General features: G+C 41.4%; 1 protein-coding gene across 3 annotated transcripts in view; it reads right to left on the reverse strand.

Annotated features, from left to right (window-relative positions):
• The window catches only part of wasf1 (WASP family member 1), a 65589-nt gene that overhangs the window by 38003 nt on the left and 13040 nt on the right, over positions 1 to 14546 (reverse strand). Inside the window, exon 1 of one of the 3 annotated variants that reach the window (XM_067571934.1) lies at positions 10523 to 10650. The exons of the other annotated variants lie outside the window; for them this stretch is intronic. The gene's annotated coding sequence lies outside the window, so the exon portion shown is untranslated. Of the gene's footprint in view, positions 1 to 10522; positions 10651 to 14546 lie in introns of those variants that run through there. 3 annotated transcript variants of the gene reach the window in all.

Raw genomic sequence — 14546 nt, forward strand, 5'->3', positions numbered from 1 at the left:
TCAGTAAGGCATTCATTTACCTTTATTCACCTCATTAGTTTATGAAAAAGTGTTACTATATGTCGCGCTTCAAGTCTCTGGATACCGGTGTACAGGCAGAAACGGAAAGATAAATAGAGAAGCAAATTAAAATCAAAATCAGTCACAACCCTGTGTATACCTCTGCCATCCATGCACGCTAGCTTATTTAACACACACACATATACACACACACACATACAGATGATGACGAATGCATCTGCTGGGCAAGTTCACTGTTCTTGTACCCCTCCCCCCCTGTGCTCATCTCCCCCTCTTCAAGGCTTCTCCACTTCCTCATCTCTCCATAAAGGAATGTGTTGTTCTCTTAACAACGTTCCTCCTACCTAAGAGTTATTTCTGAGGATGATTTTGTTTAAGGGGGTGAATGAAATTTTTTAAAAATCTATGACGGGACATGAAGCTTTCAAATGGTAGTTAAAGGAAGATGACAGACAGAGAAACAACCATTTTAGGTTCACAGATGACTTAAAAGCACATGTAACAGAAAAAAAAATGGTGGAGTCAAAAACAAAGCAGCAGCAGATGAAAGAGAATCATCATTCACTCTTACCCCCTAAGCCCCTTAACATAAAACCACATAGAAATAGCTGTTTTAGTGGCAGTGAAACAGAAATTAAAGCGTGTTTAGCTTCACTAACGTGACATATTTCCAAGTGAAACTGAACTGGTGGGCAGGATTTGGTTATGAGAAGGGATTTAAATCAAATCCTGCAGACGTGATTGGATTGCTCAAAGTGGGCATGGCTTTGCACATAAAGGTGCCATGCGGAGCTGTAGAAAGATACAGAGCTGCAGAGGATTGTTGACCTCCACGCACCTCCCACACCTGCGTTATTTGATCAGGAGGAGGATAGGGGTAGAATTAATAAATTAGATCTCAACTGCATTCTTTGGACATGTAAACTAGAATTTGTCAGCTGATATCCAAACACACACTAAGATATTGCTCTGCTTGCTACCCTTGAGATGAGGATCAAGTGTGCTTTCATATGATGGGCGGGGTTAGCCAGTCACCTCACAATCGAGACGTCAAGAATATATTTACATTTGACAGTATTTACATATTACATTTTTCATGAATCATATTAAGCATGTAATAAGAGATAAATAAATGATTAATGCAGGGACACAGGATAAGAACCTGGAAAATATATTTTTCATTTCAGTATCTTTAAGTGATGGTATTGATCCTACCCGCCTGATTGCCTCAGGGCTGGTTTTTCATATAGAAGAGATGCTCCTGCTGTGAACTGCACGGTTACAAGACAGTTTATTTGCATAATGAATCATTAAAACATTAAATTAGGATGATAGCTCTTTTCTCTAATAGTACAACAGGCTCAATTACATGTCTGTGATATGGGTTAGCACGTTATTAGTGAGTAAACACAGTTGAGTTGCCTTGCTATTCAAAAATGTGTGTTTGTGTGTGTGATTACTGACTGCAGCGTACATGTGCTAGCCTCACTGATTGGACATACGTTAACACAAGACTGCTGTTCACAGGAGGGAAAAGAGGATTTTCTCTGCACAGAGGCACTCACATACATGATGCACACACACACAAACATGCTGTATTTGTCCACAGAGGGTTTCCATACTATACAATGACATGATGACATATGACAGCGCTATTCCCATGAGAAAAGTGCTGTCATTTCTCATGGGTTCCCATAAGAAATCGCTTACACATTATCTTGGTTCTGACAGAGAGAGAAAAGGAAAATTAAAGAGAAAGAAATAGAAAGACAACACTTAAGTAAAACCCATTTAAACTCGTAAAATCAGATGTGACTAACAAGGTGGAATCAACTCAGTTCTCACAAGCTTTCAGAACGAGACTTCTTCTTGAGCGAGACTTTGTTACACATAATAACAAACAGACCAGATCGAGCGGAAGGTAAAGAAAAACGTTTCATTTATCTGCAGGGATCCTTTCCAAAATGTTGTCAGACACTTATAATAAAAATCTGCACCTGTCAGTGGCAAAAACCAGCACTTTTAGTGGACGGACATCGACGGGGCGCAATTGCCCCAAGGGATTATGTTGCAGCCCGTTTCGCAGCTGCTGGCTAAAGTGCTCCCGCTCAATAATGGACCAATTCCAAAAATTGTTGTCTCCATTAGTTACTTAAACACAAAATGATGGGAAAATAGGGTCCAGGTTGAAAGATCTTGAAGTGTCCCTTTAATCTCACAAAGCCTTTTTTTTCATGAAAGAAGAATTGAAATTGTGTGAAATAAACCAAACCATATGAACACAAGTCGTGTTGAAAAGTTATTCAATATGAGCTCAGATGAGATATTTAACTTTAAAGAAGTGAGATGGAATAAAATGTACGAGAAAGTCAGATAAAGACATTTTGTGCAGCACAGTGGGTGTTCTTTAAAGGGGAAAGGGTAGAGTGACAAGACAGTAAATGATAAAGACATTATGTTCTTGATGTGTCAGGACTTTCCTCAGACTGCAGAGATGAAAGTGTTGCAGAATAGTTAATTACTTGCAGTTAACCAAATAGAAAGACAGCCGATTACATGAAAGAGCAGTCTGCTACTACACTGACCGAGATGCTGATTTGAGGCTAACATGTAACACATAAATAACAATCCACACCCAGCCAAATAAAAGTAGCCATTTACCAAGCCGATATGTTTTGACTAAAGCTATGCGTATGATCATCTGGTGAACAGATTTTACATATCTGCACAACCACAGGCCTTTCAGGACAGACAAACTTTGCATATTAACCAAAATATTCTTGGTTAAATATTTTTCAGACCGGCAGCATATCTCCTCACACATCATGCAGCTGTGGTGTGGTGTGGTGTTTACTCACTCTCCCTAAACAGACTTTTACAGCAGGTGTGAGACCGAACTTATGCTCGTACGTCACTTCGAAAAAACTCTCCACATCAAGAGAGCAGAGCTACAGAAAATGGGTTCAGAAACCTTTTCAGCTGGGCTATTTCACACTGACTCTTTTTATGCTAACAAATAGACCATTCTCAGATTTAGCTAATGGACAATCATGTTCAAAGACCTTTATAGTACCCGGCTGCTATTCCACAATGGCTTATCGGGTTGAAAGCGTACGAGGCATTTATAACTTCCTTGTGATTACATTGAGACAGATTTCTGACTATTCAGCACAATAGCTGCTCTGTGAAAGAAAGGTTGAATGTGACAGCATTGACAGAACTAACTGTGAGAAAATTACACTCTTCCACCGTCAGTTTTATCCTGATTCAATGAAAAGGGCAGCTGACAGGAGAACTCTGGTTTCAATACATTTCCTTCCTTGTCCCTTTTAGTTTTTCCTCCTTCACTGACTGACTGTGTCATGCCAGTAAAATAGAAGAGTGATATCACCGCAGCCCATATGAATATCAAATGATCAGGGGTTGATCACTAGATAAAGAAATATTTCACCTACCTGCTATTTCCCTTTCTTTTCCCTTCTTTATTATTTCCATCCAGTCTACGGGCTAGCCAGCCTCTTTCCTCTCTGCAAAAACCCCTTCACCACTATCCTCCTACTTTTACGGTCCATTCATCTTGGGTGGTGCTTCCCGCTGTCACCCGTCACCATGGCGACGGTTGCAGTAGGATGTCATTGGTCACTTTGTAAAATCCCAAAAGTGGCAGAGACAAAGACGGTGGGGGAGGAAAAGCCGGAGTAATGGGTGACGGAAGCAATGAATGATCTAAGATCGAGGTGATGTGTCAAAGCAGTGATAGCGATTGATGAATTAATGCAATATGAGAGAGGGAATTAGAGTGAGATTAGGAGGGGGGTGGGGGGGTTGCTCATCCATTGTGTACAAGCAGAAAGCAGGGTGACGGACGGCACGTGCCGGTGGAGAGCAGTGGGCCTCCACTGGTGCAGCTCATTGCACTCAGGACAATATGTCCAACTAGAGGCTCTAATGAATCCTAATGGAGCATTTATTCACTCACACTGTCGCACAATGTAGCCACGGACCTCTCAATATGGAGCAGGTCAAGGGCCTTTAATCTGGAGGGCTTGGTAGAGACACAAGACCCTTGATGCACTATAAGCTAGAATTAGATACACACACACAGCCATACAAACGCAACCAGTGTTTCCTGTAGGATTTTTTTTTAGCAAATTATATAAGGAAGGGGTGATTAATTATACAAAGAAAGCAAGAAAAAAGCTATTTAAAGAGGATGTATCATGCACATTTCCAGGTCTATATTTATATTCTGGGGCTGTACTGGTATATCTTTGCATGATTTACAGTTAAAAAAAAAAATTCAGTTGTCTGTCTGAAACAGGCTGTTTTAGCTACCACCTTTTTAAGGCCCCTTCCCCTATGAGCCCACTCTGTTCTGATTGTTATGATTGTTCCCGTCGGCAGACTTATGGTGGCGCCGAAAGCTACGTAAACAAACAGTAGTAGTCGGATTTCACTTCTTTTTCCCCTTCCTTACTCGAAATACAGTATAAATTTCTCAAATACATCCATACATGTTCGAGCCTGAATCTGATCGGAAATATGCGAGTGGACAACGTGAACAACACAAGGACAGCCTTAGCAACAACCTTAGCAACAAAGACTACAGAACCAAATTGTTTGTGGACATGTGCAAAACAATCTGATGTCATCACGAGGAGGAAGTAGAGGTAATATTGCAAAACAGGGTTCAGAGCAGGTTGAAGCCCTGGCTTTTGACTTGCAGGGAGTTTTAGACCTTTGATCATGTTTAACACAGACACTTGACATCATTATAAAAATGACAGAAAATCACAAAAAGCCTGATATGCTCCCTTTAACAAATACCTCATCTCAGACATGAATAGGAATTATGTGAACAAAACACAAACACAACTATTATCCAGCAGTGAAGCTATTTTTTTTTTTATTAGCCTCATGTTTGCCACCACAGTTGTTAGATCTGAGAAAAGCCAAAGAAAAAAGGGGCAATAGAAAAAGCAACTAGCAGTAAACCAGCAAGGGAGCTGGTTGGAATTGAAATGAAACGGCCACAGCCTTGTGAAATAAGAGAGATCTCATCATTAAGTGATGTAAAATTCATGGTCTGTACAGTTAGTCAAGCTGATTTTCTCACTGGATCACCATGAATCAACAGAATCCAACACACGGCACAGATTAAGTGTCTGGTTCTATTCAAGGGCCCACATACTGTGTGCTTCCACAAATACAGAATACATTAGTAAGACGCAGTAAATGCAACCACAGGAGCAGATTTGTCCTTTAGTTATTTACATCCTGTAACCTACAGGTCAATGATTCACCTGCTGCAACAGCCCTGCGTCCATTATTAAGTAGCAAACAAAAAATGTGTGGTAAATTAGTTCCCAAAAATCCTTCCTCAGAGCCAACACAGCTTGTAGATGCTTGTATTCTCTATGTTAAATTAGCCTGAACATGTTCTGCCCTTGTCTGGTGATCCGGGAACTTGTGCACTACAACTGTGGACTTGATTTCCTGCAGTATGAACAGCTTCAAACAAAAAAAACACAGAGACATCAAATCAGGGAAGCTGAAGGAGCCACAGCAGCCAATGGCAGAGGGAGCAGGCGAAGCTTACCAGCAGCTGGTTTAAATCAGTAATGTGAATATGCAGTGCAGGACATGTAGCACAGCTCATTTTCCAAAGAAAACACAGCAGAGGGGGAAAAAAAAAAAAGAAATGAATGCTGTCAAACTCAAAACTTATTAAAGGGACTGCTGTTTCCTTTAGATGGTTAGAAGACATTTTTTGTGACTGCAGAGACAACAGGAAAAATAATATCTAGCTCATCTTTTTTTGTTATGCTAATGAGGCCGTTATAAATTTTTAAATGCTATTTGTCCTTTCATTTTCTCTCTCATTAGCACATCAGGCTAGAATTCCATCAGTATTATCTTTAAAAACAGCTCACATGGCCAGACTCACAAGATAATAAAATGCTGACTTTGCTGTCCTCCTGTGGATACAACTGAATCAGATGTCCTTGCGAAATAGGAACACGACTGAGATTTTTGGACTCATCGGTTAAATAGTGAAAGGAATAAGGCCTGAAACCTCAGGATCACTCAAGCTTTATCAGATGCCCCACCTCACACAGGAACGTCCCTCACACCCAGGTTGTGTAGTGTATAGAGAGGTCAGGAAGGTTTAACCAAATCGCTGCTTGGAGCATCGAATAGGCGGTTGTGACAAGACAATGACCTGTCTGGTCTGGTGAGCAAAGGTAAGAAAGTAAGCATTAGATGAATTTCTCCCTCAAGCTCTAGTTTTTAAAATTCTTCACACAACTGCTCTGGTCACTTTTTTTGTATGTGCAAAGGAACGAAACACAATGGACGCCCTCAAGGAAGGATTGAGTGGGCACCGTTATCCACATTTGTGTTAGGTGGAACGGAGCAGCTGGACCCAAACGCAGGAGACTGCAGGCTGAGCGAGGCTGAAGAATAACTTCTTTATTTAAGGCTTGTGCAGGCAAAAACAGAGCTGGCAGGTCAAGGCAAAACAGAAACAGGATGCAGCACAAACAGAGCAGACTGAACAAAGGATCCAACAAAACTGAGTCGAAAACCAGGTCTTAAATATAAACTGAAACAACAAGGAACAGGTGGCAAGACACATGGGCAGGCTGGGAGCTGATTGGCTGGGGAAGACACAGGGAGCGGGGTAGGTCTAACGAGACTGGATGCGGGGCAGGTGTGGAGGGAAAAGCGGGCTGAGGAGAAGTATGAGAAACACAGGAGGAAAAACACAGGGCAAACAGAAAAACAAAACCCCTGAAACACAGTGAATACAGTCTAACTAATAATGGCAATGATATCACGCTAGAAGTCTTTAAAGATACAACTCAAAACAGCCGTCTCCAACTAGTCCCGTCTTAACATAAGGAGAAAAGGCTGAGAGGAGGAGAATAACAACTAGGGACACAGAGTCAGACTGCGAACAGAACCATGACACATTTGACTGATTATCGCATCTCGCCCATCTCGATGACGGCAGGCTTTTTAGCCCCACCTCTGAGAGTGACCGCTCAGAACAGCTATAAACACTTTTTCCTTCTGACAAGACGTAATACACTAGTTCATTTTGTGTACACCCAGGTTTTAATGCTTTGCCATTGTTGGTGGGGAACAGCCTGTCAAAACTGACAGGAGAGGAAAGCTGGCTCCTCTGCACAGTAAGAGGTCCCTGGTGCACATGTGCAGAATGAAATAACATGCACAAACACACACTGAACACGCTGCAGTTCTCTGACAGCAACCTATGAGGTTGGCAGAAGTTCTCATCAAAAACGCTATGCAAACAGTAGGCCAATATAACCAAAACATCCTCACATACACACACAGCAACCCCCTGTTAGACAGTACAACATCCCCGAGCCCCCGACCTCCCTCCCCTCCCATCACTGCAGATCATGTTGGCAGAACATATCGTGGCATGTGCCAGTGTGTCTTTGTGCCAATTAAAATTCTGTACCAGCCGGCCCAGCAACCTTTCAGCAGTGAGATGACACCTCTCAGGCCCTCTCACCAGTGAGGTGCTATAACATACACACACAGACATCTTGTTGTTGGGCTAAAAATACACCTGCAACTCTCGTGCTGGTAACGAGGTTTTCCAGTAGTGGGAAACTTTGGTGAGAGATATGGATACATGATAAACTTGCTTCCTACCTTCAATTACTCTGAATTTTTGTCTGCGTTGTGTTTCTCATGATATTCTCTCTGAAACACTGCCTACATCTACATAAACAAAGGCTGTTCTGTGAAGTGTGAAGCTTTTTTTTCCCCAAGTTTTCCCCCCACCTGAGCTCAATCGTTCGGTCCCTCCGGTTTGTCTGTCGCCATTATTCATGTACAAATAAGCGGTCCCAATCAAGCAGGGGTGTGAAGGAAGCAAGTCATTTAGCACAACGCACTGCTTCTCCTCTTGACACAGCCAGCACTGATCAAAGAGAGCATGCTGGCACACTGGCACTCAGATGGTATTCAGGTACTCAGATGGCATGTTTTCACTGACTGGCTGGCTTTCTGGGTTGTTATAATGTTGGCTGCCAGCTGTAAACAATTTTCAGGAGTTGCTTCAGACACAAACACAAAAAAACAACTGCAACACTGACCACTGAAAAATGGAAAATCACAACCCCTGTTATTTCATTATCATTAACAATGTAACAAAAAAACACGTTCATATGTATCCTCAAGTTATATGGCTGTCTTTTTTTTGTTCATACAACTCTTTGGAGAAGACAGCAATGAAACCAAAGTTTCCCCTTCAAATATTTTCCATGCGTATGAATAGAAATCACTGAGACTCAACAATGGCTTACTGTCCACTATATTGTATTCAGAGCATGATCAATGACCAACCTTATACTGAGTGAGCAGCTGGACACAGCCTGCATTGTATTTTGATACAAAAAGATTAGATTGCTCTAGACATTCATTTAGCAAACATGGTTTATCCCACTGTAGACATGCAAAACTAAATATTCATAGACATCTGTGTGCCAACATCAATGAGTAGAGTGTCTGATGAACAAACAGACTCAAAGAAGTTTATCTGCTGAGTGCACAGAAACCCACTAGTATGAATAATGAAAGCAAGCTGCTCAATAATAAATGTCTGCATGCTCGCACTGTGCAGCTGCGCTTGTTTGGCCTGTGAGGGAAATTTTATTATACCAACTCCCTCGCTGTCCATACAGACGTGAAGGACATGAACACAAACTAACCACTGCAGCAACCCCCTGTCAGCTCCAACAACTGATAACACAATCAGAAAAAGAAAAGAAAAAAAAGTGACGAAAAAACAAGCGCTCATACTCGCCAAGCCCACAGGAGTCCTATTTAAGCCAGCCAACAAGCCTGTTAGGAGGGCAAAACACTTAAATAAAATGGACATGTCTGCCAAGGGAAACTTGAGCTGTCCATTCATTGCTTCCCCTCATTTGGTAGTCAATAGAAATTGAAAGGGTGTTGTCCCTTAAGAATACACGACTGTGCTCGGTCACACAAGATGAACCCAGTCTCTCCAGATACTCCGTGTACCACCGTGTGTATGTTCATGTGCAATATTTAATGCAATTTCTGCATGAAAATGAAGAGAGTTTCAAGGTTTAAATAGACTTATGTTGGATGTTTAAAAAAAAAAAAAGTTTCCAGCTCCTGTGCAGAGATGGAGGTTGTCCAAAGCTTTGAGGGGGGAAAAGTCTACCACAGAAAAAGAGAGAGTTCGAGACATACAAAGAGAGAGCGAGAGAGAGAGGGAGCTTGAGGCAAAGTAGAGAAAGACGAAAAAGCAGTGTGGAGAGAGAGAGAAAGAGAGAGAGAGAGAGAGAGAGAGAGAGAGAGAGAGAGAGAGATCGATCATCTTCTCTCATAGAGATCAATGCCAGAGTCCACACCAGGGGCTCTGTGTGTTTCAGGGCAGGGAAGCAGGATAAGAAATGAGAGAGGTTTTCTGTTGGGGGAGGCGTGGGAGGGGGAGTAGGATGTGATACCATCATTGATACTGCAATTTTTTCAATATATTGCAATACAGTATGTGCTGTGATTCAATACTATAGAATGTGCTGTGAATAGCTGTTTCACATTCATCTGACTGCTGTAAATATCCCAGAGAGAGGAACATGTCGAAATCAATTATACTTGGGTGTAAAGAGCCGCGAATTGCAAGACTAGGCACCCAGCTTTTCCACATCTGAAGTACCCTTTAATCACTCACCTTTTCCATTTTTGTCACTTTATCACCTATATTCTGTATCTACATGGTCCTGATGGGAAGTTGCAGATTTTGAACACTGTGGACAAATTGTTCTTCTATCAATTATCCTTTGATCTACATCTAAAAATATGTCATGGTCAGAGAAGGAATAGAGAACAGCGGTTTTAAAGTCTGGTGATATAGCTTGGAGGCAAAGTGTATTTCAGTCTCTCATGCACCACTGCCTCCTGAAGAAAAGGAAATGTGTAAACACAGGCAAAAATCTGTTAAATCTCTCTCTTCAAAAGGTGTTGACAATAATCTGGCCATTTTTAACAGCGACTGACAAAATTATCTCTTCCTTTTTCAACTGTTGATCATCTTTTAGAACTTGCTGTGAACCAAATAAATGAGTTTTTTGAAGTTACAAAAAATGTCAATTCAAAAAGATTCAGTCGATAAAAGTGTTAACACGCCATCAACTTTGATCTTTGAGTTTTTACAGGCCGAAATATCAGAACAAAAATCTATGCTTATGTTAAAAATCAAAGCGTGAGACAAAGTGCCTGCACCTGGAAAGCCACATGCTGATAGAGCAGGGTCAGTCAAACCCCAAAAACAGATTAAACAACCCTTTCACAACCATTCAGTCAACCGAGTGGAACTTGGCAGCGGCGCAGGGATGGATATGTGAGGAGGAAAGACAAGAAGGGAAGCAGGGAGGATTTGTGGGATAAATTGGACCGATCACACAACGCCCAGGGCAACTGTGCAAACCTCTCATAGGCTGTCTCTTGAGTTTTTGTGCGATGTCACAGGCTGTATCTGTGCACAAGAGATGAGTTCGGGAACAAAGTGCTGGCAGACGAGGGTGCTGATGCTCAGTGAAGGTGCCCTTGCTTCGAGGAGGCCTGAGGCAGTGCCAGTGGGTACAGCACAGCAGGACTGACCAATGGGATGACACAAAGTCCTGGTGTGATCAAGTCTCCATTGTTTCTTTTACAGCCAGCTAAAAAGAACCATTTTTAAATTAAATATGTAGTAAGTTTGAAGTTTCAGCTTTCAGTTCAATGCACACACAAGCAAGCATGTCAGAAGTTGTATTATAATACACTGCAAATTGAATCCCATTGGTACTGGATTTTTGAGGCTGAAACCTTTTTTTTCCACATAAACACAACATAAACATCTTTTTTCAGTTAGTTTTCATTTTTAAAAATACACTTGTCAGTGCTCTCTGGTGGACAAACTGTTTCTTAATTTACCTCAAACATACATTCAGCATTTTTGCCCTGCAATTTTCTTGCTATACATCACCCGCCATCACAACCATCACATAGTTTAGAGCTGCAACGATTAGTCGGTCAATCAATTAGTCAATAGACAGAAAATTACCCAGTAACTATTGTGAAGATCAAATAATCGTTATAGTCATTTCTTAAGCAAAAACACCAAAATCTTGCAGGTTTCAGCTTCTCAAATTTGAAGATTTGATGCTTTTCTGAATGAATATCTTTGAGTTTTGGACTGTTGTTTGACCAAAACAAGACATTTGGAGACGCTACCTTAAACTCTGGGAAATTATAAGGGGCATTTTTTTTACTATTTACTGACATTTTATAGACAAAATGATTAATAGATTAATCAAGAAAATACTTGATGATGATGAATGATTGAATGAAAGTAATCATCAGTCGCAGCTATAACCTAGTTATTCCTTAAACAGTGAAAACCATGAATTCCATAAAAGTGCAGTTATTGTGTCAAATATAAAACTCAAACACCTTTTAATATTTCTGTTTAACTATACAGATCCTTGCATCACTGTCAAATAATGGATATATATATATATATGAAACTTCTCACACACACACACACAAACACATGCACAGACTTAGGGCAATAGGTGGTGCCATTGTGGCAAGCACGCAGCGGTTGGTCACTGTCCTCGGGGCCTTTTCCATCTATAGACACAGTATGCTCATTAGGGGTCAAAAAGGTCAGCTGCAGGCATCATGTGACCCATGTCTCATGACATCTCAGCACCCCCACACCACCCTTCAACCCCACGCACCCGCACACAGTCCTGACAGCCACGTTTAAAAATGCCACTGCGAGGCAAAATAGTTGGTGAACATTCTCTGCATGCAAATGGAAAAGAGAGAGCTGTGGTGGGAGGAAGGAATGAATCTCTGTGGAGTGAAGGGGGCTAAAGAAGACAAAATGTGGCCTAACAAGCTTGTCTTAACAGCACTGTAGCAGACTGACACAATTAAGGTCTCAGCCATCCACTTACTCTGCCATTACACTGAACAATGATAAAGACACCGATTTGCACTGCCTGCCAGGCAGTTTTCCCCAAGAAGCTGAATGAGATTTTTAGATTGTGGAGGAGTGTTACTTAAGGTGTCTGCATGATTCAATGCGCTATATTTAGATGGATACGACTGAGTACTGTGTATGTGAGTCCAGAGGATCACAATTGAGACACAATGCAGTCCTCCACTCCCCCAACTGACACACATATCCCACTCGTCCATATAGATTTGATCATGAGATCAAGCCCACTGCAGTGTCTTGTCTCTGGTGAAGGCGATACGGGTGATAATGGGACAGAGAGGATGGAGACAAAAGCACCTCTCAGTCCCTTTTCCCCCTCTTGCGTTTGGCCGTCACAGGCATTGTGAGGCTCCCTGCTTGTCTCTTCAATCGACACATCTCGAAAGGGAGGCAAATCCAATTCTTCCTGCAGGTACAATTCTCTCCCCTTGGTTGCCTCTATTTTATTCCTCTTATCGGTGGGCATATTTCAAGCTCCAAGCGTTCTCTTCAGTATCGAGTGAGGTTGTGTGTGTGTGTGTGTGAGTGCGCATGCCTGCGTGCGTGTATGTGTGTGTACACAAACGTGCAAGTAAGAGCAAAAAGACAGACAGAATCCACAGCAGCTGTTATCACTACTCCCACACGATTCCTTGTTATCTATCCTGGTCAGTCAGACTTTGGCTTGTCTGTTGTCCCCCTCATCACTGCACCTCTGTGTATGTGTGTGTGTGTATGTGTGTGTGTGTGTGAGGATATCTGAGTTATCATGCCCTTGTTAGTCACAGTCATCGTTGCATCGCTCTAAAACCAAGAGCTCTCTCAGTCCTGTTACAATTAGATCAGCACCTACTCAGCTTGTTCACAGTCCACCTCTTCCTGTTTCCCACACAGGTGAGCCGTTCACCTCACTACTACTGAAGCAACTCCAGATAGTTACTAGATATAGATCCATATTTAAAATAGTTCGCCTACTCACCTGACTGTTGAATGTACATAATTTAAATCTGAAAATACTTTGGCCGACTCACCACTAAAAGTTTTTCCCACTTCAGGAAACTTCTGAGTAATTTTTGACCCTAATCAAGGGCTGGAAAAACATTTACTGCTCTACTTTCAAAACTCTTCATTAAGGTGGTCAGCATGTAATAAGATGCCCAGATGTCTACATTAAATCAGGGTATAACTGATTAAAAAAATGTATTTATTTATATTTTATTATTTGTTTACTTGATAGGGACAGAGCACATTAATAAACATCAGTATAAAATACAAGATGTAAACATGCCGGAGCTAACAAGAATGCTAATATATCTCTGTAGTCCCTAGGCAGGTAACAAAAAACAGAAAACAGTATAAGTAACAATATGCAAATACAAATACACAAGAAGAAAAAGACAAAATACATTGTGCACATGTCTGGCTAAAAGTGATCACAGCTCTAGTTTGCCTTAAGCCATTGCTTGAAATGAGTCTTAAAGGTGACCTTTTGGGAGATTTTTAGCTTAATTATGTATTACAGCTATTATGCAGCATTTCAATGACTGGACTTCCATGTGTGGTAGCCAGGTACTACATTAAGTTAGCCACCGGTTTAATACATACTGCATTCTTCTAGTTTTTTTAGTATGCTTAAAGAGCACCAATTTCACTCCCAAACGAGACTTTTTAACACAGCAGTATCATGATAAACTTGAATGTGAATTGTTTGCAAAAGCAAAATACAGAAAAGACTACTACTTAGTTACTCCTCTAGCTGACTCCGACTCCTTCTGCTCCCTCTCTTCCATTGTAATGTTAACTTTGTTTGAACTCACTGTAGATCTGCGACAAGACTAGTATTTAAACTAGAACAGCTGCAATTGTTAGATTTAATCTGCGAGACGGACATTTATCTTGCAAAAGGAATTATATCATATATCACAATGCTACAGAGAAATCAGAGCCAGTGGTAAATTACCAAAGAGCTGCACAGATCAGTTAATTGGATCATGTTCTCTCCGGGATGATGATGGACGCTGACTGGCCGATCATCTCAGGAGTTGGGCTGCTAGCAGCTGAGAAGCTGAGATGACCTGCTGCTCTCACCCGGCCAGCGGCTCCTCACATCTCCAAAAACGTCAGAGCAATTTTCCAAATAGGTGTTATTTGCATAAACTGACCGCACATTGGCAATCTAAATGGTTACTTTCTCACCTGAAAAAATATTAAAACTTAATAAAGTGACATATTAACAGTGAAAATTACAACAGCTTTTAGCCTGGCTCAAAATCTGACATCACTGCTGGTTGGTGTGAAATGCATTCTGGGATTCCCAAGCTTCAGCTGACTAATGCGGTAACTTCATCACTCAGTCAGTGAGACGGTGAATCAGGGACAGACATTCGCGTTTATAGACCACTAGCAGTTGATTTGAATTGTGGAGATATTTGAAATCGGCAAACTTGTTTTTTGTGTTGTCATCTTCAGCCGTAACTGTGAC

The sequence above is a fragment of the Thunnus thynnus genome, chromosome 18, assembly GCF_963924715.1.
Source record: "Thunnus thynnus chromosome 18, fThuThy2.1, whole genome shotgun sequence".
Classification (NCBI taxonomy): Eukaryota; Metazoa; Chordata; class Actinopteri; order Scombriformes; family Scombridae; genus Thunnus; species Thunnus thynnus.